Source organism: Ambystoma mexicanum, chromosome 4q (genome assembly GCF_040938575.1).
Source record: "Ambystoma mexicanum isolate Mex_15411 chromosome 4q, UKY_AmexF1_1, whole genome shotgun sequence".
NCBI classification, from domain to species: Eukaryota; Metazoa; Chordata; class Amphibia; order Caudata; family Ambystomatidae; genus Ambystoma; species Ambystoma mexicanum.
The window spans coordinates 420276284-420302331 of NC_090928.1; the positions used below are offsets into that span (position 1 = coordinate 420276284).

The 26048-nt window shown below is 44.7% G+C and overlaps 1 long non-coding RNA gene across 1 annotated transcript; it reads left to right on the plus strand.

Annotated features, from left to right (window-relative positions):
* The first annotated feature begins 2117 nt into the window (after window positions 1-2117).
* Window positions 2118-5110, plus strand: LOC138468527 (uncharacterized). Its single transcript, XR_011268303.1, has 3 exons — window positions 2118-4181; window positions 4284-4365; window positions 4722-5110. It is a non-coding gene; the product is annotated as an uncharacterized lncRNA (long non-coding RNA).
* Window positions 5111-26048: the final 20938 nt, after the last annotated feature.

Consider the following 26048-nt stretch of genomic DNA (forward strand, 5'->3'; position numbering starts at 1 on the left):
TTCATCAATTACTGTCCACACTCCTTGCGCACATGTGTGTAAATTTGGGTAAATGTCCGATATTGCAAAACCAGTTAAAAAGTGCAAAATGTTGCCATTTCTGAATGCAAGCCCCCAGGAAGAGCAGAGTTTGAACAGAGTATACCTCATGTGATATGTGATGGGTGCATGTCATTTTAAACAACTGTGTATCTGTGCAATATGTATTTGAATCAAATATAGATTTGTGGGCAAACTGACCAGGGGAGGATCCTCTGACCCATAAAACCTACAGCATCACTCTGACTCACATTTCCTTCCCCCAATCATGGGAGAGGGGAGAATTGGGCCAATGACAAGTAGAGAGGGGCAGGCTTAGCTAGGCCCAGGCACACACCCATTTTCAAAACACATAAAAAGAGACTGCTGGGACAGGTAGAGACATTCAAATCCAGTTGCTGCAACGCACTCTGCCGGACCACACAACATCCAGAAGATACCAGATCAAACACTTAGACTTTAAAACTCCAAAGAACTTGAATCAGAACTCAAAGCAAGGGCCTAAACCCACAAACTGAGAACTCTTCTCGGCAGGCCTCAGCATCCAGCAAACCTAACAGCTGTGCAGAAAGATCCAGGAGCTGTGCACAGACGCTGTACCCAGAGATCCAGGAGCCGGGCCAGGAGCAGTGTCAGACCAGACCAGCAAAGCAGAGACCAGACGCTGTGCGCAGAGACCGTCCGGGGCGAAACCAGAACCGAAGCCATCTTGACCCGATCCGTGAGACCTAGACCTTCCAAATACATTGTGAGTACAGCTAGGACGGTGTGAAACCAAATCTCTTAGTTTCCAGTGATATAATTCAATCTATTTAATCTAAGTAGAACTGCCTCCTAACTGTCACTTGTTAATTCTGCAGCCGCGTAGCTGTCACCTGTCATTTTTAAAAGCTGTCACCTGTCAATTTGAGTTACTTTAAATTCGAAAAACGACCTTTACAAAATCGTTCATATCTTTGGAACCGTTTGGGCTAGACACTTGGTTTAACTTTCCTCTGAAAGCTTAGAATCTTAGCTTTTCAGCAAACCTAGAACCGACTTATACTTTTGCCGTAATCGTGATTCACGCATTCGCGAATTTTGCTGCGATTCGCGATTTGGTTAAAAATCCAGCCACGTGTGAAAACAGCAGCTTCCTTGCTTTCCTTTGCCAAAAATTCGATTCTACGAGAGGGGTGTTATATAGGGGTAGTCATCCAGAACTCATGAACTGGACATCAAGATATATCAATAAGGGTTTCCATTCAGTATCCCAGACTAGGCATTGACTTAGCTGTAGTGTTGAGTTGAATCTTCTTACACCCTGGTTAATCAATCTTACCTAGGGCGTTTGATTTTGCAAAGTCAACTCTCAACCAATATCAGGATTACTTTGAATCGGGGAATGACTCACCTGATAGATCAAGTCGTCTGTATACTGACGCACCAAATGACATCGTGTCTGCGTTTCTTGGCTTCCGCCTCGTTTCGGGACCCTCGCCTCCTTGTTCTCTAGCCAGTCACGTCGATCAGGGATCAGATGTGTGCAGATCTGCAAAGGAGTCTCTCATCACTTCTACAGGGTGCCCCGAACACCTCTTGATCCCGGCTCGATCGTCCCGTCCTCGCCGTTCTCCGCCTTCCTCAATTACAACGTTATGCGATGGAACAAGTGGGGAGGGTCCCTATTCGGTTGCCATCTTGAAAGGGGCCTCTAGGGTTCCCTAAAGTCTATGGAAACAAGGCGAGTCACCGCACACGATAGATACGCCAGACACGAGGTTCTATTCCAAAAACTAGGGTTTATTGCAAAGCAAAAGTCTCAGTTGGCCAACTCGGTCTCACGCCCCGCGACGTGTATCTCTAGACCTCGAGGGACACAAGAGAGTGAATTACGTACATCAGTTACATATATACAAAATGCATATCAAACAATCAGCTATGACATGTTTAACACCCCCCCCCTTTTGTTGGGTTTCTTTGAACTTGGTGTGATGATGGACATCTCCGACAACTATGACACCTTCAAACATCTAAGCCAACACCCTAAAAGTCTTTTACGTAATCTCCCTTATGGGATGTTTTTACGGTTACGCCGCAATTGTTCCAACCTTATACAATTTAATACCCATGCGGACGTATTACAGACTAGATTGCTAGATCGCGGATACCCGCGTAAACTTATCAAACATTCAAGAAAAAGAGCGCGATATACCAATCGGGATGCCCTTCTAAGACCTAAAAACAAAACTGTGGACAAAGAACAGTTGGTTTGTGTGTCCACTTTTTGCCAACACAGTGAGACAATTAAAGCTATTGTTTTGAAAAATTGGAGGATCCTGAATTCCACAGATCTTCAGTTAGAGAAACCTTTATTTGCTTTTAAAAAAAGCAAAAATTTAGGGCAGAAACTAACCCGGGCCTCTAGACTTCCTGTACGCATTAACCAGGTCAGAGATACTAACCTGAATCAGGTTAAAGGCCACTATCCATGCACTTCATGCGCAGCTTGCAAATTTTCTAAAAAAATTACAGACTTTTCTTATAATGGTAGATCTTGGGCACTACGTACATTTACTACGTGCAAAAGTAAGAATGTTATTTATGCTATCCAGTGCCCGTGTCAGCTCTTGTACGTAGGAAAAACTTCTAGGGAAGTCCATCTACGTATCAATGAGCACCGGTCTAAAATTAGAACACGCAACCTTTCGGCTCCACTAGTGATTCATTGCGTAGAAATGGGACACAACCCAGACTCCTTAATTTGGTTTTGTTTGGAAAAATGTTTTGCCAATAACACAACACAACTGGCTAATAAATTGTCCTACAAGGAACAAATGTGGATGTTTAATTTAAAAACACTCCACAAAGGCCTGAACACATTGGAGTCGTGGGACTTCAATAGTCGTTAGCAAGTTTGTTCTGCATTTCTCTATTTGCCCTCTATGGCTATTACGATTGTTTAGCTATTTAGTCTAATTGACACAATTTAACATCATTTATATTAGATTATCGTCTTTTAGCCAAAGCTTTCTTACCATCTTTCTTGCCTATCTCTGGTCTATAAACACTCTTTTTGTTATTGCATAGTAGCTCTAGAATTGCTTAGAGATATGGTGCTTGTTACATAGTTCTGTAATATTTAGAACCAACTAGTAAACTATTGGATTGTACACCACGCCTATATTGGACTACAACTCCCAGAATTCATTTGGTGTGGTGACGGCAGCCCAAAATTTATTTACGCTGTTTTTAGTCTGATATATATTTATTTTTAGTGTTTACTTATTATTATTTTTTCTATCAACAGCGGCGCCTTTCATTATTATTCTTTTCTAATTTGGGCTGCATTATTTGCGCTTTGTTTTGCTTGTGGAATGTCTTTACTGGCAGCACTTGCTGACATGCGCAGTCAGTCTTTAGCTTTGCCTTTAAAAAAGGCTTCTGTGTACTATTGGCTGCAGCCAGTCACTCCTTGCAGGTCCCTACACGCATGCGTAGCGTTTCGAATTTGCAATTAGTTTTAAACTAAGAGATTACCATCTGGTCTCTCTTTTTGTTGGACAATTTCATTATACAGCAACCGTCTTGCAGGTAAGCGTGTGGCCAGCCTCCCTGCAATGTTAATAGCTTTTCAGCTACAGCCCTCTGCACAATTAACTTTGCAGCGCCGCCCTTTAGACTGCTGTTTGTTGTCCTTTGAGCTCGCTATCACATTTTAATCGTACGAGCCGTTCTAATTGATTTATTTGGCACTTCGTGTGTTTATATTCAAACATAGCACCGTTTATCTTAGACTGCTGCCATTTGCCTTTAAGCCTACCTTCTTATTTCAATTGTGCTCGTAGCGCCATCTGATTTATTGGGCTTTTCGTGCCTTTATATTTATATTTAAACACCTTTTGGATTCCTTAGAACGGCGTGGTTGTCCGTCGGCTGCCTCCCATTCTATTGGTGATCTTTAGATGCATTTCATGCAGTGCCCTTGTACTCTGGTAAGCCGTGGGTCACTGCTTGCCATTTAACATTGTAATGGAGCTCTTGTGCCATTTTTGCAGTGATTTGCAGACGGCGTTGAAGGCTAAGGCTAAGTGGCGCTGCCTCTTCATTTTTCAAATACATGTATTGCTGGATCATCTTAAACTGCATGGGGCGCCCTTCAGGTGAGATATTAGTACTTTTGCCTCAGTTATAGACACTCCACTTTGAATTTAGGTTTTTCATTTACCTGACCTAGTGCATTCTGGTCTTGTTTCTTGTTTCAGGTTATGTTTTAGTCCTGAATTGTTTCGTGTGACTGGCCACACTACACTGCATAGATTGTTGCAGTAGTAAGGTTTTCATCAGGTTAGTCCACTATTAGTCCTTTTTTAGACACAGATATTGCCAGTGATATCTAGATATATATTATTATATATACACATTCTTGTTGTCGATTCACCATGGTCCTGAAGGTTCCCTCTCATCTTGCACGGGTCTCTTTTGGGAGTCACTTACCCTTTTGCTCTGGTTTACACAGCTGTTGTAGTGGGGGCCGTATATGCTTATTTTCACTATGGTATACACGGTTCCTAAATTGTTTTTAACAATTCAGGCTGCTAGCTAACAGTCCTGTTTCTCCTTTTTAATTGTATGTTATAGGCAGTCGGCAAAGACTTTTTCATGTAGTAGCTTATAGTCGCTTTTGCGTACTTGTTTTGCAGAATGGTAACATCCACCTCCTGAGGAAGACGTTCAGTTAACCACTACTACACGTCGAAACCGGTCGAGAGAAAAATTCTACAGGGATGTGATCTTTGCATCTGCTTTTTCTATCCACCCTGACAATAGATTGTTTGTGAATTATTTCTATTGTTTGCAAACACCGCAATAATGTGTGTTATTATGGGGACTAGTTATGAATTCCTCTTCCCCATTGGTTTTTAGCATGTTTTTTGGTGTTTTGTAGTACTTTGGATGTATGCCACGGTATGATGAGTTGTGTGTGTATGAATGAACTTGGTATGTTGAGTATGAGTGATGTAGTTTTAGCCGATTTTCGGCATATTGTTGCTGCTGTTTTGTTATGTTAAAATGATTAGTGTACAATAACTTTGTGTGATTTAGTCACCAGTTTTCAATTTTTGTATCATCTTTAATAAATTTGGATACATTTTTCCTAAATATACTTTGCTCTGGACATATCTTTTCTGTTTCTTGATGTTATTATAATACTCTGGTCCGGAGGCTAGAGTTACCCTGCTCTTTTCAGTGTTTGCACCTTCAAACATCTATTCTAGTAACAATTTGCAGTTTGTGAGTGCGGAGGCATCTTTCAGTTGTTGAATAGAACACAGCGCTTCTGTTCTTGGAAGCGAGCTACAAACGGGGGGGAACAGTTGCATTCCAAACCTTGCTATCTATTAGGTGCTATTTGTGTCCTGGGAGCCGACACGCTCTAGCGGAGCTCAGCAAAGGGGGGCCATAAGGAAAGCATAATTCAAGCCTTTTGCTGTATTAGTCTAACATATTCTACCATATAACGAGACTGGCTGGCAGCTGCAAAATGATTAAATGCCCTCCAGCTCTGCTTCAAGGCTACATTCGGGAGGGAGCCGGGCATTCTTCCTGGCGCTGCCTACGTTGCGTTTCAACAAACTCTTGTTATCCTCACGGCCCTGTGGCCTTGTCCTTTTTACATGCAGACAACAATATTTTACAGTCGAGCAGTGTAAGCAGAAAATATACTGCGAAGCAATAGAAACAGAAAGCAATGAGCAATGGTTAGAAAACAAAATGGCGATTCTTGTTACATCAAAATGGCTGTTCATTGGTAAACTCGAAAACCTATATTCTGTCATATCGTGCATGAGACGGTTGGCCCACGGCCACCAAAATACGTTTGCGGTCACAAAGTAGAGGTATCCATTTTTCTAGACTGACACCTGAACTCATTTATCAAACTAAGTGGGTACACAATGTGGGATTTTGGCAAGAGGACACATTTATTAAGATTAAGACTCCAGAAGTGGTGGCATTTCAGTCATGGGAGCCTGAGGTTTACTTGATACCAAATTTGGAAACTTGTGTGAAATTTAAGGAACAAAATTATATGTGCCCAGGTAAACCGTTTATTCCTGATGCTACAGACGCTATTTGTGGTTTGAAATCTGACCCAAGTATATCAGAAGGATGTGAAGTAATTATTAGCAATAGGGGGGTGAAGAATTGGCACAGGTTAAGATGGTCAAAGGTAAATGTTTGGTCAGCACCTGTATGTTTACGGTAGTACACTTGAATCATGGAACATTTCTGGTCAAACAGGTGAAATATAATGTATTTTACTTACAGGTTCCGAAGGACACAATTGTTTCGATTGGAGGTTTAACATTATTTCATGTTACGAATGACATTTGGGAAAGCCAAGTAGAAAATATTGAATTTTCTCAAAGGGATGCACTTCCAATAGACGCGGATGTGGAGTTCTTATTGAATCATAAAGAGAAACATGTGGTGAAATGAATCTAAGAAAGAACAATATCACAATTAGCAACTTGGGTATAATAGAAGTGGAAAGGTTTAATTGGGGAACCTGGGGGAAATGCTCTATAGTGGGCTTAGCTGTCCTGGTGCTAATAATGGGAGGATGGTTGATTGTTTTGTCAGTGAAGATGAAGATGTTGCTCATGTTAGTAGATACAACGGGGAGAGAAAGATATCCCAATACGCATACATTTTAAAAGAAGAAAGAGAGCAAGTTGGGTTTCTTCCAATTGTGGCTTGGACCATGGCCAAATTCTCAGAAAAAGGAGGGGATATGTAGTATAATTTAGCGTGTTTTGGAGTGCAGCGCCACTGCATGAGATCACATTATTACTGTGATGTGGTACTGCAAGCCATGTGTTGCCAGGGTAACATATGGACATGTATATGAAGACAGGCTTTCTATTTTAAAAGCACACCATTTTTTTTCTCTCAATACCTTTGTAAAAGCACACCATTTTTTTTCTCACTTGAAATGCCTTACCTGCAGGAGACATAATAGATACTTGATTAATTAACTTAATTAACAAATACTAACACGATTCTAACTCCTTAATATTATAATGTGTTCTCCATGTGAAAAATGAGGCAGGCTGAGATTCATTGTTTAAACGTGCAATTTTTCTTTGCCCTGTTCACTGTCTTTGCAGGAAGCAAAATTTGAATGCCAGGAAATCAGTTAGATACAGTTGCTTTCTGTAAAAGTGAGCTATTGTTGAGGAAGGAGGAGGCAATACTATGAATTTTGATTGGTGCTACGTAAACTTAGGGGAGGTAAGAGAGGTTTTTTGGAATAGCTCTGACAGAATTACGGCGAGAAGAAATTTTGGGGAGCTACAGTGAGGTCACTTGGCTGGAGCTGATGTGAGATCACCTGGCTGGGCTGCAGGGAGGGGTCGTCCCAGTTACATTGATGACCTTCAGAGACTGAGGTTTCCTAGTCACTTGGCACCAGCTTGAGAATTCCGTGTTCTCGCTGTGCACTTCAAACTTCAAACACAAAGAAAACCCTGGGCTCATTCATCGAAGGCGGCTAGCCAAGGGAGATCACGTGTGGGAGAGCTACAAATAGCTGGTAAATATACAAATGGAGTGAGATTGCTGTGACTGCCGGACGAATGATCTACCATTAGGCAGGCACTGTAGCGATAGGGAATTCTCCTGTGTTTAACTGCCACGTTATAATGTTGCAAGACAAATGATGTAATCTTTCTTTTTCTTGTTGAAAATGTAAAATGAAATTCATGGTATTATTGCATTTGTTTATTTCAGAAAGGGTTGTCTCACCAGAATGGTAATGTATAATTTTGAAATGAAATTGTGATAACACACCGTCTGCCTAAGAGTGTTCTTGCTTCTGTTTTTCATTTGGTGCCTCTAAAAAAAAATACTCTGCAAGAGAGGGAATGATGTTTAATGTGCCAAGTTTCCTATACAGATGAAGCAATGTCATGAGCCATTATAAATAGTTGTGCGCGTGATTCCACTCACGGTATGTGTGTGTGACTTCTGAGTGGAATATAATGCAATAGTCTGCTGAGCGTATATGAATCAGCAGAGAGAGGCCTATGGAAACATAGTCTCACTAATGTAAATAAATTAGTGATAATACAACATGTTATTGTGAATACTCTATGGAAACATAGTCTCACTAATGTAAATAAATTAGTGATAATACCACATGTTATTGTGAATAATTTATGGAAACATAGCTCACTGGTGTAGATAAATCAGTGATAACAGCCATAGGTGGCACTCCATATGAAAATGTGGTGTTTCTGAATAATGTAGAAGTCAGAGGCCTCTAGAGATCACAAGGACAGTCTAAACAAAAGAAGGGGGTTTTGTATGTTGGGGCCACAAATAAAACAAAGAAATTATGCTCACCAAAATACCACCAACAAAATGTATTCCACTATAAAGCCAAACCCAATCTGAATGCAATGAATAGTCATTGTCAAATTACCATTGTTTTTGAGGGTAAGAAAATACCGCCAAGCCCCCGGTTTATATAAAATACCCTACAGGGCAGATGGGCACATGTGTGTGGCCATCTGCTCCCGGGGGTGTGGGGGGAAATGTACTGCCCCAGGCTTGGGGGCTGGACCTGCCAATATTTGCAGTGGCCTCTCCCCCCCACCCCATATGGATGGGGGCATCTCATGTACCCTTCGTAGGGGCTGAAATCTGCCCCCAGGGAGGGCTACATAAGGTGCCCCATCCACTCAGGGTGGGGGGAGAGAGCCACCCCCCCTTTTCAAACATAAAACATCCTGGTCTAGTGGGTCCCCTGGTCCCCCCAAACCCACCCAAAACAAGTTATAATATATTTTTTGTTTTGCTCTTTCCTTAGGGGCAGATGGGCACATATGTGTGGCCATCTGCCGCCGGGGGGCAAAACGTACTGCCCCAGGCTTGGGGGTTGGCTCTGCAAATATTTGCAGTGGCCTCTCCCCTCACCCTAAATGGATGGGGTCATTTCATGTACCACTTCCTAGGGGCAGAAATCTGCCCCTAGGGAGGGCTACATAAGGTGCCCCCCATCCACTTAGGTTGGGGGTAGAGGGCCCCCTTTCAAACACCAAAAAATGCTGGTGGTCTAGTGGGCCCCACCGGGCGCCCCAACCCCACCCAAAACAAGATATAATGTTTTTTTTGTTTCCCTCCTTCTCTAGGGGCAAATGGGCACATGTGTGTGGCCATCTGCCCCCAGGGGGGCTCAAAACATACTGCCCCAATCTTGGGGGTGGTTCTGCCAATATTTACAGTGGCCTCTCCCCCCACCCCAAATGCATGGGGGGCATTTAATGTACTGCTTCCTTGGGGCAGAAATCTGCCCCTAGGGAGGGCCACATAAGGTGCCCCCATCCACTTAGGGTGGGGGGAGAGGGCCACCCCCTTGCAAGAATCCCTTGTGGCTAGTGGCCCCACCCGCACCCCCACCCAAAACTACATTTAAGAAATGTTTGTTTGCCCCCTTCCCCATCTGCCCCCATGGTATTGCCGCCATTACTATGTAAGCAGCCCCTCTCCCCACTTCAAAAACAGATCCCTGAATGACACACCAAACATATTCTGGGGGGGTAAATGACATTACTTCCCCCCACTTACAATTGTAGGGGGGATTTGTCCCCCTGGCCTCCTATGTCCTCCGCCCATGCCTGGCAGACTCTTAGGTTGAGACACTGGGCAAAGACAGCATTTTACCCCCTTACATGGAATCCTCCCCAAAAATGGACATACCAGTTTAGTCCTAAGAAGCACCAAATTCCACTTTACATTGCTTGATGAATTGCCCCATGCAATTCTATATTTCCCCAGAAGTTCCCCATGCCACTTTAAAAGGGTTATTGGGTATACAGACTATCTCCCTGCGACATAGATCACACAATCTTAAAAAAAGTACCTATAGAGTATGTAAGGTACACTCACTCCTTATGTTTCCTTATGTTTCAGACAAATTCTGAGGTTATGTACTCTTGTGTTGTGCCTGGCACCCCAAACAATTCTCAAGGCTCGGTTAGAAACAATAGTCCTTTTAAATTAGAGGCTCAGGAACCATGTTCAGTTGCACTCGTATGCCCGTCTATGTCACCTTATTTGAAGATTTCAAACACGTAATCAATATATGCCACCAATACAACAATCACAACATCTATAAACTAAACAATTAACTAAATGTACATGTGATTTGGCAAGGAAATGCATAACTAACGATGTACAGTGCTGTTTCTCTCCCCCTACCAATCCGACCTGATATCAACCCATACTTTCTGTCTGTTTGTTCAATGGTGTTACACATGCATAATGAATGCATTTGATACAGAATGTTATTTATGTGTAGGAGACTTTTTGTTTAGCAATAATTAAGCCAAGTTTTGAGAAAGGCCTTGATGGCCGAAACACGCGTCAACATAGACGGGAATACGGATGCAACTGAACAGGGTCCCGGAGACCAAAATTAAAAAGGACTATTGTTTCTAACCGAGCCTTGAGAATTTGTTGGATGCCCGGTGCAACACAAGAGCATAAAACCTCAGAATCCCCATTAAAGGGCCGAGCAATTGACCCTAGCTACGTTACATTCACTCCCAGTGTGCCTCGTGCAACTTTACACTGACACGGATGCTCCCCATGCCCTTTACAATTCCCGAGGAGTGCTGGATGACACTTTACGTTGTCCACACACTTCACATTGATTAGTGAAGTGGCCCATTCAATTTCACATTATGAGTGAACGTGCACAATGCTGGTTTTGTTGGGCCCAGGAATTGCCCCTGGTCTATTTACGTTTCCATATGAATGGCTTGTGGCATGTTACAGTTATAACTGGTTATTCATAACGCACTTAATACTGTAAGGAACGCATTGTATCAAACAGTGAAGACACACACGTGATCACAGTTCAAGGGTGTTTCTTGAACTTCAATGGGTTGGTTGAACACCTATCTAACCCTAAATCTAAGGATGGGAGCAAGCAACAACCATCAAATAATAATAACGCCGTCCTAGTGGAGTCTGTGTCAAAATAAAAGGGCCTATACTAATAAACCTATTGCCAATCCTTACTTCCAAATACAAATGGTGTGGGAACGATGTATTCAAAAGAAAAGTGTTCAAGAAATAATATGTCAGGATAGTTGAGCAGCTAGCTTCCCTTCTCCTCGTTTTCAGCGCGGGGCAAGGTGTCACACTCAAGCTTCACACACACACTCTGGCTTCTCTGCCACGAGGATGCAGTTCAAAACATAGGTATGGAGCTTCTGCACCAAAGTCTCTTTCCCAATAAAAGTCTCTTATTGCAGGAAGCCTGGTTAACAAACAAGTGCCAAAGTTTTTCTCATCAGGATTTTCACATGTACAAGTTCTCGGGTTTACTGTTCACCACAGGTCTCCCTCATTCGGGCTCAGACACCTTTAAACACAAGTTCACAATTGGTCTCCCTTGATCGGGCTTGGGCCCCTTGCAATCTCACTTTCCTTGCTGTCCTCTTTTTATAAAGAAAATCAAAAACTTTCGACTGTGCAATGGATTTTTCTTAAACCATTGCAGGACCACTTTGATTCACTTCATTCATAAGTTTCAAATTTTTACTTTCGTTTCTGTCACTTCTTGGCTGAGTATATTACTCAGAGACCTTCGATTGAGCACACTTGCGGTGCCGGACCACTAATCTGCCCCCAGGGAGGGCTACATAAGGTGCCCCATCCACTCAGGGTGGGGAGAGGGCCACCCCCCCTTTTCAAACATATAACATCCTGGTCTAGTGTGTCCCCTGGTCCCCTCACACCCACCCAAGACAAGTTATAATATATTTTTTGTTTTGCTCTTTCCTTAGGGGCAGATGGGCACATATGTGTGGCCATCTGCAGCCTGCGGGAGGGGGGGGCAAAACGTACTGCCCCAGGCTTGGGGGGTGGCTCTGCAAATATTTGCAGTGAGCTCTCCCCCCCACCCCAAATGGATGGGGTCATCTCATTTACTACTTCCCAGGGGCTGAAATCTGCCCCCAGGGAGGGCTACATAAGGTGCCCCCCATCCACTTAGGTTGGGGGTAGAGGGCCCCCTTTCAAACACCAAAAAATCCTGGTGGTCTAGTGGGCCCCACCGGGCGACCCACCCCCACCCAAAACAAGTTATAATGTTTTTTTGTTTCCCCCCTTCTCTAGGGGCAAATGGGCACATGTGTGTGGCCATCTGCCCCCAGGGGGGGTCAAAATGTACTGTCCCAATCTTGGGGGTGGTTCTGTCAATATTTACAGTGGTCTCTACCCCCACCCCAAATGGATGGGGGGCATTTAATGTACCGCTTCATAGGGGCAGAAATCTGCCCCCAGGGAGGGCCACATAAGGTGCCCCCATCCACTTAGGGTGGGGGGAGAGGGCCACCCCCTTGCAAGAATCCCTGGTGGCTAGTGGCCCCACCCGCACCCCCACCCAAAACTACATTTAAGAAATGTTTGTTTGCCCTCTTCCCTGGGGGCAGATGGTCACCCATCTGCCCCCAGGGTATTGCCGCCAGGGTATTGCAGCCATTACTATGTAAGCAGCCCCTCTCCCCACTTCAAAAACAGATCTGTGAATGACACACCAAACATATTCTGGGGGGGTAAATGACATTACTTCCCCCCACTTACAATTGTGGGGGGGGATTTGTCCACCCTGACCCCCCCATGTCCTATGCCCATGCTTGACAGACTCTTAGGTTGAGACACTGGGCAAAGACAGCATTTTACCCCCTTACATGGAATCCTCACCAAAAATGGACATACCAGTTTAGTCCTAAGAAGCACCAAATTCCACTTTACATTGCTTGATGAATTGCCCCATGCCATTTTATATTTCCCCAGAAGTTCCCCATGCCACTTTAAAAGGGTTAATGGGTATACAGACTATCTCCCTGCGACATAGATCACACAATCTTAAAAAAAGTACCTATAGAGTATGTAAGGTACACTCACTCCTTATGTTTCCTTATGCTTCAGACGAATTCTGAGATTATGTACTCTTGTGTTGTGGCAGGCACCCCAAACAATTCTCAAGGCTCGGTTAGAAACAATAGCCTTTTAAATTAGGGGCTCAGGAACCATGTTCAGTTGCACTCGTATGCCCGTCTATGTCACCTTATTTGAAGATTTCAAACACGTAATCAATATATGCCACCAATACAACAATCACAACATCTATAAACTAAACAATTAACTAAATGTACATGTGATTTGGCAAGGAAATGCATAACTAACGATGTACAGTGCTGTTTCTCTCCCCCTACCAATCCGACCTGATATCAACCCGTACTTTCTGTCTGTTTGTTCAATGGTGTTACACATGCATAATGAATGCATTTGATACAGAATGTTATTTATGTGTAGGAGACTTTTTGTTTAGCAATAATTAAGCCGAGTTTTGAGAAAGGCCTTGATGGCCGAAACACGTGTCAACATAGACGGGAATGCGGATGCAACTGAACAGGGTCCCGGAGACCAAAATTAAAAAGGACTATTGTTCCTAACCGAGCCTTGAGAATTTGTTGGGTGCCCAGTGCAACACAAGAGTATAAAACCTCAGAATCCCTATTAAAGGGTCCAGTAATTGACCCTAGCTACGTTACATTCACTCCCAGTGTGCCTCGTGCAACTTTACACTGTCACGGATGCTCCCCATGCCCTTTACAATTCCCTAGGGGTGCTGGATGACACTTTACGTTGTCCACACACTTCACATTGATTACTTAAGTGGCCCATTCAATTTCACATTATGAGTGAAGGTGCACAATGCTGGTTTTGTTGGGCCCAGGAATTGCCCCTGGTCTATTTACGTTTCCATATGAATGGCTTGTGGCATGTTACAGTTATAACTGGTTATTCATAACGCACTTAATACTGTAAGGAATGCATGGTATCAAACAGTGAAGACACACGTGATCACAGTTCAAGGGTGTTTATTGAACTTCAATGGGTTGGTTGAACACTTATCTAACCCTAAATCTAAGGATGGGAGCAAGCTACAACCATCAAATAATAATAACGCCGTCCTAGTGGAGTCTGTGTCAAAATAAAAGGGCCTTTACTAATAAACCTATTGCCAATCCTTACTTCCAAATACAAATGGTGTGGGAACGATGTATTCAAAAGAAAAGTGTTCAAGAAATAATATGTCAGGATAGTTGAGCAGCTAGCTTCCCTTCTCCACGTTTTCAGCGCGGGGCAAGGTGTCACACTCAAGCTTCACACACACTCTGGCTTCTCTGCCATGAGGATGCTGTTCAAAACATAGGTATGGAGTTTCTGCACCAAAGTCTCTTTCCCAATAAAAGTCTCTTATTGCAGGAAGCCTGGTTAACAAACAAGTGCCAAAGTTTTTCTCATCAGGATTTTCACATGTACAAGTTCTCGGGTTTACTGTTCACCACAGGTCTCCCTCATTCGGGCTCAGACCCCTTTAAACACAAGTTCACAATTGGTCTCCCTCGATCGGGCTTGGGCCCCTTGCAATCTCACTTTCCTTGCTGTCCTCTTTTTATCCTCTTTTGATAAAGAAAATCAAAGACTTTCGACTGTGCAATGGATTTTTCTTAAACCATTGCAGGACCACTTTGATTCACTTCATTCATAAGTTTCAAATTTTTACTTTCGTTTCTGTCACTTCTTGGCTGAGTATATTACTCAGAGACCTTCGATTGAGCACACTCGTGGTGCCGGACCACTATGCTACTTTGTTTCATCCCTTCTCCGATTCATATTAAAGTTCAAACATCCATCGACAATTGAGCTTTACTCGTGTCTTTCATTACAAGCGTTAATCTTCTTTGGTCTTACGTTCTTAATACAATAATGCCGCTTGCAATCTTGGCTTCAACACAGACTGATTTTGTATCGGTCTCCCCAACTCACCGGCTGTGTTGATTTCTCTTGCGCTGCTTTGATCCTGGAGCCAAGGACGGTACCACTGAGGCTGCTGCTCCTCCCTTTCTCGACTAGTCATGCACGAGGGCCCCAGGTATCTCCGACACACACTGCAGGATTCTTCTGTCTGGTTTCCTGGCCTTACACCTTTTAATCTGAAGGTTTCTTGAAAGTAATGGTTTCTCGCCGGAAAGGTCAAGGTTCTCCCCTCCATTGCTCTCCCTTCTCGGGTTGCCGCTGTTTTCCCTTCATTCAGCTGCTGCCTGAAAAACGCTGCTCCTTTGTGTGTTTTGCCTTGCTCAGAGTGTGCTCTTGTGCTCTGCCTTTTATCTGTGTGGGGAAGCTTAATGGAAGTCAGGTGTGAGTTGTCAAAAGTAATTGCCTGACCATAGTAGTGGGACATGTCATGTACATTGCTCGAGTATGAGTCTGCTTTCTCCCAGAGCTGGCTGTCTGTGTGAAAGTGTTCGTGTAAGAAAGGGGGGGAAGGGTCCCAGGTATCCTACCTTGTAGGATGGGGTGAAGGTGTGACAGGAGGGATACCGTGTTTTACCATCAGGTGTCCCAGTTCAACTCCCCTAGCACCCCTCACCCAGGTGATCCTCCCGTACTGGTCCACCCTAAGGAACTGGACCCAGAAGCGATGGCCGTGTCTTGGCCAACTGGATGACAGATCCTCGTGGGCTAGTCAGTGAGACACCCTCTGCTTTCTCACATTACCAAGAGGTTTCTAAAAGCGGACCGGAGGTTCGAACCTCTCTTGCTTCCAAGGCGAGCACATTGTCCCTGAGCTATCCTCTTGAGAATTTACGCTGCTCCTAGAAGTGCCCCAGAATTGACTTTGCTCCTAGAAGTGTCCCTTGCATGAATTCCTTACCATGAAAGGTTCCATGTACAACTTTACATCACTTTTATAATTGCCACTTTGCTCCAAAAATAACATTAACAAAATTACTTTACATAGCCCCAGTAGGGCCTTATGTCACATTACATTGTCCCTAGAATTGCCCCATGACACTTCACGTTATCATAAATGTGCTCCATGCTGCTCTACATTGCCACTGAAGCACAACATGCCAGGTTACATTCTCTTTTGCACTGGCACTGAAGTACCCCAGATCACTTAATATTGTCCCCAGAAACATCATGTTGTAGAGGCCACGGTGTACCATAGGTCTGGGGATTCAACTCCCAAGGACCCAACAACCCTTTTCCCCGAATAAATGGAGCACTCAGCCAAGGGCATGTTAAAACTGTCATTTATTACAAAAACCAACCGGGATCAATCAGGACAATCACATTTCCCCAGAATCTCCAGCTCAGCAAGTGTGTTACCTGGTTTTGATACGGAATGACCTCATCACCTGAGTCCTCCCTCAACAACCTATTGCCAGCATTGATAGGGTGCTCAGAGTGGTAGGGAGTATAGATCATCTATATACGTCTTACTCTATTACGTCTTACTCTATTGGACCTTCCATGTCAGGTGGCTTGTCAATCCCTTCCCCGTGAAACTATTTATTACATTGTTGCAGGGTCGCAGACATACCATTGGCCCTTGCCCCCTGAAATCCATACTTGGGTTTCTGTCCCCTGACTAGCTGGGAATGGTCTCCTCAGGCCTGGGACCCAGCTCGGTTCTCAGCCCTCTGTGCACCTCTTCAAAGTGATGTGATATGACTATGTGTTCCCACTGTATCTGTAAGCAATACCCCTTTTGCCTTTGAGAGTGCTCCTCTCGTTGCAACATTGTTAACTTGGCTGTGCGTTGCTTCTCGTCTGGGCGGCTGAGAATGGTTCATATTCCCTCCTCAGGTGAATACCCATTGGACCTCATTACGAGTCTGATGGTAGCCTTGCTGGTAAAACTGGCAGGCTGCTGCCAAACTTGCGAATTTTTCCGGCCTCTGGCAATGGGGAAATACAGGGCCATTACAACCCTGGTGGACGCTGTATTTCCCCATTGCCAGGGGCCGGAAACTTTTACTCCCCATTCCCATTGAGCCTGATGGGGCTCAATGGGGGAGGCTGGTAGCATTGACACCATTCAGAATGGTGCCGGTGCACCGGCAGTGTCTGCTCGCGGGTGCCTGTACATCCGCCAGGTCAGACCTGGTGGGCCGGAAGGCACCCGCGAACAGAACTCATAGTTTGCCGGTCCGGTAACAACGGTACTGGCAAGCTTACCGGTACCATTGTTACTGGACCAGCAACCTTGTAATGAGGCCCATTGTCTAGCTTAGCTGCATCACGTGGTTGAGGACCACAAAATTGCGCTCTTCTTATATGCAATTATGAGGATTTATTTGTTTTCTTTTGTCGTCCCAAGGTTGGAATGTGCTGTTTATCTCTGGCCTTGGCTATGAGCTCTTGCCTGTCCGCTCTTTGGAGCCTGGTTCTGCTTCTTTTCGGCCCCTGACCTGTGCCTTGAGGCCTTATGAGATTTTCATTAGGCTTATAGTATGATTTCTACACACTTATATTGTGCTATGTTTCCTATAGGTTAGTCGTACTTGGTCCTTTCAGGCTCCTTATGTACTGCTGTAGTTTGATAGGGTTAGTTGTCATAAGCATCTGCAGGTTTGCTCTGTATTTTGGCTAATGAGCAAATAATAAAAGCTTTGACAGTATGTATACAGAGCCGGCCATGATCCAAGGCCGTGAAGTAAGGCCACTGTCCCTCTCTGCAGCTACGCTGCATCCGAGATCTGCATCAGGACCCACATCAGGACTTCCACATATGCAAGGGCATGTTAGCACCCTACACTGTGAAGGCAGTAGAGACCCTGCAAAGATGGCCACACCAGTAGCCACCACCAGGAACACAACCCCACTGTGTCCCTCCAAGCCATCCGATTGGCCTGGCGTGCCTGATAGGCACCCTTCGCTCTGAAGCTGAAAGGCAGAGCCGGCTGTGATCTAAGGGTGTGAAGTAAGTCCATCGTCCCTCTCTCAAGCTCTACCCGTCATTACCCACACCACTACTACCACCAACACATACACCAGACATAAATCCCCCCTGTGATATGCAAATTACGGAGGTTGCCCTAGCCGCCCCAGCCACCAGTGCGCTCAGGAATTCCTGCCTATGCCTGAGAACCATAGCTTCCTCCCAGACAGACCATCCAGCCATCATCTTGACCAGAAACGCACACCTCAGAACCAGAACTAGGACCCAAAACAAATCTCCCATCCATCACACAAATCTAGCACCTGCACAAAGACCCACTCAAACAACCTACACTCAGACCAGGACCAATGAGCTAACAGGAGCCACAAGCATGGCTTACACATACAAAGCTAATACCCTTGACACAATCTGCCATCATAGACAATCACCACACTAAGTCTAACATTACCATCTCAGACCCAACTCAGAACAACAATTTAGGCACCTCACAGAACACAGGAGCCACAAACAACAACACAGTGGCTGCCCCAAAGCCCAAGGTACTCCATGCCGCTCTCATCAATACCAGATCACTCCCAGCCCATGCCTTGGACATCAATGACCTAATCACATCCCAGAATCTTGACTTCCTAGCCATATCAGAAACGTGGCTCCATCCTGCTGCAGGACCAGCACTCTTGCTGGCTCTGCCAGAAGGCTTCACCATACTAAGGCAAGACAGAACCGACTCTAGGGGCAGAGGCGTTGCCATCATTCACAAAGACTCACCCCAATTTTGAATCACCCGCTCCCCAACAGTAACCAACTGTGAACTCCTCTCGCTCAAACTCTTACCGCCCCATCAGATGCCATAACCATACACATCATCTACAGACCTCCTGACCCGCCCTTCCCGTTCGGAGATGAACTCTTACATTCAATAGGAACTAACTTCAAACCCAACTCTAGAATCATTCTCATAGGAGACCTTAATCTATGCCGCCTTGACCCCATTGACACAACTGCAGCCACACTTGCAAAGGATCTCAGTGATCTAGACTTCACCCACAGAGTCTGCGAACATACCCATATCAAAGGGAGAAACCTGGACTGGATATCAGACCTCAACAGCCAAATATCCATCACATCCAACTTCTCTTGCCCATGGTCAGACCATCATGTCACATGCTTCTCTCTCCCGGTACTGAAATACTCATCACCCAATACTAAGAGTTTACCACCTGTTGTAGCATGCAGTTTCAGAAACATCACCAAAGACTCCATCACACCTCTCATCTCCCCTCTTGTCTTAACTCACACAGATTCATCAGACCAGAACTCCTGGCCAACCTCCATACCAACACCCTCACTAGTGCAGTTAACACAGTGGCCCCCTCCTTCCGAGAAGAGCAAAACCATCAAGTCACATCAACTCCTGGTTCTCGTCAGACCTTCACGGCCTACGTTCTAGAAAAAGATCAGCAGAAAGCTCCTGGAAGAAAAAACCCTCTAATACCACTAAAGTCATCTTTACTAGCTTAGCCAATGAATACAAGTTTGCCATTATTGCGACTCAAGCCTCAGATTACAACCTATGGATGTCTAAGGCCAATTACATTTCACATGAGCTGTTCAAAATACTTCAAGAATTGGAGACCTCTTATGCCTTGCCCAACACCCTCATCAAGGATCAAACTTGGTGTAACAGTATCCAGGATGTGATGCGCAACAAAATAACATCCCTCCAATTCAAAATTGCCAAGACACAAGCAGGTATGACCCCTAACCACCAGCATACTCCGTTAAAGCCCAATTAAACCACTCCTACATTCAATTTCAGAAAAGTGACTGAGAAGGAAACAGCTAGGATACTCAATACCCTTAAACCCTTGAGGTGTAAAGGGGATGCATGCCCAGCCATGTTCATAAAACACTGTGCAGATACCTTAGTCCCCTTCGTAACCAGTTTCATTAATGTCATTCACCGCAAGCCTAGTCCCCAAAAGCCTAAACGAAGCCTGGCTACTCCCATTGCTTAGGAAACCCTCTCTTGGCCATCTCTCCCCAAACAACTATCGTCCAATTACCACAGTACCATTTCTCCTAAATATCTTAGACAGAGCAGCATACTTACAAATTAAAACCTAGCTTGAATCACACCACATCCTAGGAACTCGTCAATCAGGCTACCGCCCAGGACATGGCACAGAATCGGTCCTCCTTGATTAAAAAATGCAACTGGGCTCCTTCAAAGATGAAAACCAGCTATCATCCTCCTTCTTGACCTATCAGCTAGCTATGACCTGGTAGACCATGATACCCTCTACCACCATTTTACTACTTCAGCCAACTTCTCACCGGAAGACACCTTATGGATCAACTCCTTCCTTACCAGCAGAACCACGAGAGTCTTCTCAGACACAGACAGTGCCCCCCATATCCAAATACCCTGCATGGTCCGACAAGGCTCCTGTGTCTCCCCTTCCTTATACAATATCTTTATCAAGCCCCTTTTTGACCTCCTAGACTCCTTGTGTGTCTCCTACACTAACTATGCTGAGGACATCCAAATCCTCCTCCCTCTATCCGGATCCTACTCTACCAACTCCCTTACCATCAACAAAATCTATTCCACCATCCAAACCTGGTTGGCAAACAACCACCTTTGTCTGAATGATGAGAAAACAGAGATTCTGCTAGTGGGCACCCCTACATTACTGGACAAGCTCAGAGCGGAATTTACCTCCTTCCTCATCGACTGTCTACGGATACCAATCTCCTCTTCAGTGAAGACACTCGGGCTACACTTTGACTCTACTCTCTCCTTCACCAAGCAAGTAAGTGCAATCTCTTCCTCGCCCGCATTCACAACAAAACTTATCAACGCTGCCAGACATTTCCTCTCCCCAGATAGCTGCTTAACCATTGCTAGAGCGATCATCAGAGCAACACTCGACTACTGCAATTTCCTGCTCCCCGGAACGCGTCTCAACACAATGTGAATAAACTCCAAGTCATCCAAAACAATGCACTTAGAACAGTCTTGAATATCTCCAAAAGAGACCATGGGCCTCATTACACGGATGGCGGAGAACCATGGTGCTATTAGCGCCATGGTTCATGCGGGTAAAATACCGGCACCGCCTTGGCGGAAAGGGGAATTACCACCCCATTTCAAGGTTGGTGGGGCGGTAATTCCCCCTTCCACCATTGCCCTTCCCCATTCCCATCTATGCCCCATAGGGCTCAATGGGAATGGGGAAGGCGCTAATTACGGTACCGCAAATATCGGTACCGTAATTAGCTCCCTGGGTCCCTTTGCGGGTTGGTTTTTAACGCCTACAAAAAGCAGGCGTTAAATCCCCCAACCCGCAAAGGGACCTCGTAGTAAGGCGGTAAGGATTTACCGGTACCGGTATTTTACCGGTACCGGTAAATCCTTACCGCCATCCGTGTAATGAGGCCCCATATCTCAGAAACCAGGAAAAAAGTCCATTGGTTAACTACTACAAATGCCTGTCCAACACCCTCCCCCACAATACCTATGTCAGAAGATTGAAAGATCTCTACAACCACCAGACCAGTAAGGACAATCTATGCGAACCACCTAAAAACACCGAAGACAAAAAGGGCAAGAGGAGCAGGCTCCAGCTTCCCCTCAATCACAGCTAAACATTGGAATTCCTTGCTGCATGAACTGAGAGCAGAGTCTTCTTATTGGCCTTTCCGTAAGGCACTAAAACCCTGGCTTTTTGCCTAAACAAAACCACCAGAATGCCTAATTGTGTACTCAGTTCAGTGTAACCGGTTGAAACAGTGCCCTGATGCCCTTGGGCACTTTTCACATGTACAAAATAAATAAATAAAATAAATAAATATATGTATCTGTCCTCTATCTTCAGAACTGTGTAACCATGTTCTTCGTGTAAACAAGCATGTCTTCGTGTAAAGCTGTGTATGGTTGCAAGTGTACTTTATGTCTAGCACAGCTATGCTGTGGTGTCACTAGTGACATCAGCACAGTGGTTTCTCAACACTTAGTCAATGCTGTCCATTATGGTGTTTGGATCCATAATCACTGTTAAGCCACCTGTATTCATAAAGACATTCACTGGATAAGGTTGGAATGGCTGTTTGAGAGAATATCTCTCTGCATACGTGTCAGTAAGTGGTTCACTTGGGGGTTGTCTGAATAATGAGTGACTTTGAGCGTTCTTGACTCTTCAGGCCGTCATGTTCATGGGGATGAGCGGGGCATTCCTGGGACCTTCTCTGGTCCCCCTCTGGTCAACCTGGCGACCAATCCTCCATACTTTGTCACCTTTGCTTTGGGTAGCCATAGCTTTGTTACCCCTCTGAGATGTCCATAGAAATGTGCATGATCATCAAAAGATACATTCACCTTCTGAGTTGCACCATACCCATTTCCCCAAGTATCTGTTATTGTTGAATGGGTTGTTGAATTTTTTGAGCTTTGTCAGGAACATCGTGCATTCCTGTATCCTGGCTCTGAGGCTATTTATTTCTTCTATTATCTTGTCTTTTTCTTCTCCCATGTTCACATCCACCATCACCTTCATCCTTATTGTCTTCTCAGTAGTTTTGCGGAATGTTGTAATGCAGATCTTCACCACACTCATTAACACTCATACTAATATTAGTGCTCCTAGTAATGCTTTCAGTCCGTCTGCCAGCCATGACGGCATCCAGGACCATAAGTACGACAACCAACTCTGGTCATTTCCTGTCCCATTGGCTGCTTCCTCCATCTTGGCATGCATCTTCGATAATCTTGTCACTGGTTCTGTCAGTGTGCTATTCTCTCCGTCATTTGCAGGCACACATGTGCAACAGGAACTCCCAATTGTGGTGCAAACTCATCCTTCCATAGCTGTCTAGAACATATCTGTTCTGTAGTGCCATTAGTGTTTCTGCTCGGAGCTCTTCTTTTATCGCATTGAAGCCATTTACTGTAGAGTTTATCATCTGCATCAGCTCCCATCTGGTTATCTGCAACCATTTAGCATTTGTGTATGTCTAGACAGCTGGAACCACTGACACGAATTACATCTCTGTCCTGCTGAATAATCGATGTTCAGGTGGCACATTGTCTAGTGGTGCTTCTGATGAGAAGTAGTTATCTCTTCACTCTACTCACTTCCACTGACCGTTTCTTTCTACCCTTTTCTTCTACCTTCACTGACCTCTTCTTCATTTTGTTATCGTCCATTTTAGGGAAGTCATCTATCTTTACTTCTTTCTGGGGAACTACCAGTGCTGGCATATTGATGTGAACCATTGAGCAAACTCCTCCCCAGTTGGTGGGAGCTTCTTATATGCCTTGGACCCACATGCCCAATAGTGGTCTATTAATACTGCTATGCTGAAATTCATTGCTTGATGCTTTTCTGTGTATCTACACTCAGTGTTATCTCCAACCTTTGCTCTACCTTCATTCTTGTAACACAATGTTGTTTTTTTCAGTGGTATTATGGTCATTGGACTAGCTTCATTGTCCACTCAGGTGAGCAATTTAGTGCTTGCATCCCACTCCTTAGAGGCACTTATCATTTTCTCTTTGCACTGTGTTCACTGGCACTTGTACTAGGGTGTGTGCTTTGCTTCCTACTACTCCTTTTTAGTATCCTGCTGCTGTGTATACTTGGTCATAGACAGCATCTGTGGTCGTTCCCAGCATCCTGGTTCTGCTCCTATTTCTGTCACCCCTTTCTTCAGGCAGGGTAGTTTCTTCAGTGTTGTGGTCTTTGCCTCTCCTTTCTGCAGGTCATCAGTTATGTACTGTATAGCTTGGTCTAATTGCCAGTAATTGTTAATCATGTCAAGAGTCTTTATGCAACTGTTGTCATAAGGGAATGTTGTCTGAGACATCCATCTCAATGTTGCTGTTTTCGTTGAAATCTTCCTTGAGTTGTAACCATGGATAGGTATGTGAGGCGTTGTGCAGTTGCTGCTGGTATTTCAGTAGATATAAACGTTCTGGAGGCACTTAATGCATAGGGGATTAGTGAACAGAATTAGCAGCTCTCCCCAGTGGTTTCTTTACCTACTTTGGTCATGTGTTTGTACCACATATTATTGGACACTCAAGCAGTGTCAGTGAGCTATAGATCCACCCCCCATGTCTGTGTCAGCACTGCACTTACCTCTCCTTATCATGCTTACAGTGCTCCCCTGTCCACCTGACATGGTTGTTCCACCTGCTGGAGTTGGGGTAGTGTTAGTTGAGCATACAGCGGTTTCACTAGCTACAAGAGATATTCACCAAAAGGGAAATGCAAAAACACCACTAGGAAATAAGAGACAAGACAAGTTGAGCATGTTTTTAATAACCCCTTCAATTTTACCTGTGCTGCTTGGATCCTTATGCAGCTTGAAGCTATCAGTTGCCCACCCGTAATGTGCAAAAGTGAGCTTAATTTGTTTAGTGTTGTGTTAGTTTAAGCCCTGGTAATCATGTAATCTTTCATGGCAAAGATGAATAGTTGTTCCCATACAGTACGAAGACTAGGGTCTCTGAGGATTGCAAGGATGGATGGGTTTCCTTGCTCGAGTTGTGGATAAGCTTGTGCCAAATATGCTATGAAGACGTGATAATACACACTAGGAGGACGTGCTTGGAATCGGTTCGACCTTCAAATAACTTGGACAAATTGGCTTTGGCAAATATCAGGATGGTGGTCAGAGGGCAGCATGGAAAAAATGCAATACAAACAGTCGCGCTTCCACAACAAATTTGTTTAGAAAGAAAAATAACAAACAGTCTACCCTGACTCTGGATGTGTAGGAAGTCCTTGCCCTAACCTTGCTGCCTGTGAGAGAGTAAACATTGGGTGACCTCTGCTCGGCAGGGCTGCTTCCAAATTGTTTCTTTGCTCTGATTGTTGAGAATCGTTGGCCCTGTTGATATTGTTGCCAGGTGAGGCCACAGCTTTGTAGGGCTTGATGTCGCTCATATGATTCCAGACACTTTTCCCCACACCTTTTATTGCTCTCTCAGTCACCACCTCCATAGTGTGGCGACACGTGAAACTGGGTGCATCCCAACGTCTGGAAAAATTGCAAAGGAGAACTGTATCTACATGATATACAGGTGGTTACTTAAGTAAGTCCTCTGGGTTGTTGACACTGTCACTTTCCTTGCGGACTTCAGGGGTCCCCTGGTGTCATCGTATCTGGCGAGAGATAAAAGAGGCACTAGCAATCAAGGAAGTCACATATTCATAAATTTCCTAGCCCAATACATTTGCTGCACTCTCTGTGTCCTTCACTGCCCTAGTAGGAGGAGCCGGGGGAAGTTGCATGTGCCGTCCTGTCACCACCTCGTGTGGGGTTAAATGGTGGTCGGAGCCGGGCTTGTTGCGCAATGTAAACAGGGTTTAAGGCAAGCAAAGCATCCCGTTTTTGGTGAGGCTCTTCTTGGTTTTGGATATGGCTTCTTCAAGCAGGCCATTGAGGCGTTCACACGCCCTGTTCGGTTTTGGGTAATAAGCACAGGAGAATTTGTGTTGGATGCCCAGCAACATTTTAATATGCTGAAACTTCTCATTGGCGATAATCGATGTTCAGGTGGTACATTGTCTAGTGATGCTTCTGATTCTGATGAGAAGTAGTTATCTCTTTTCACTCTACTTACTTCCACTGACCATTTCTTTCTTCCCTTTTCTTCTACCTTCACAGACCTCTTCTTTCTTTTGTTATCGTCCATTTTAGGGAAGTCATATATCTTTACATCTTTCTGGGCAGAGGCGTTGCTAGGAGGGCTAAGGGGGATATAGCCCCTGGTCTTTTGGTTGTAGCCCCGGATAGAATCTCAGGAGCTACAACCAAAAGGCTAATTAGCCCCCAGTCCTGACAGTTCCGACAACAGCGTAGCCCCACGTCTTTTCCAGACCTAGCAAAACCCCTGTTTCTGGGGCATTACCAGCTCTAGCATATTGATGTGAACCAATGAGCAAACTCCTGCCCAGTTAGGTGGCAGCTTCTCGTATGCCTTGGAACCACACGCCCAATAGTGTTCCATTAATACTGCTGTGCCAACCTTCATCACTGGATGCTTTTCTATGTTTCTACGCTCAGTGTTATCTCTAACCTTTACTGCACCTTCATTCTTCTAACACAATGGGGGTCATTGCGAGTTTGGAGGTAAGTAACCTCCCTTACCGGCATGGCGCAAATAGCGTGTACCTGCTCG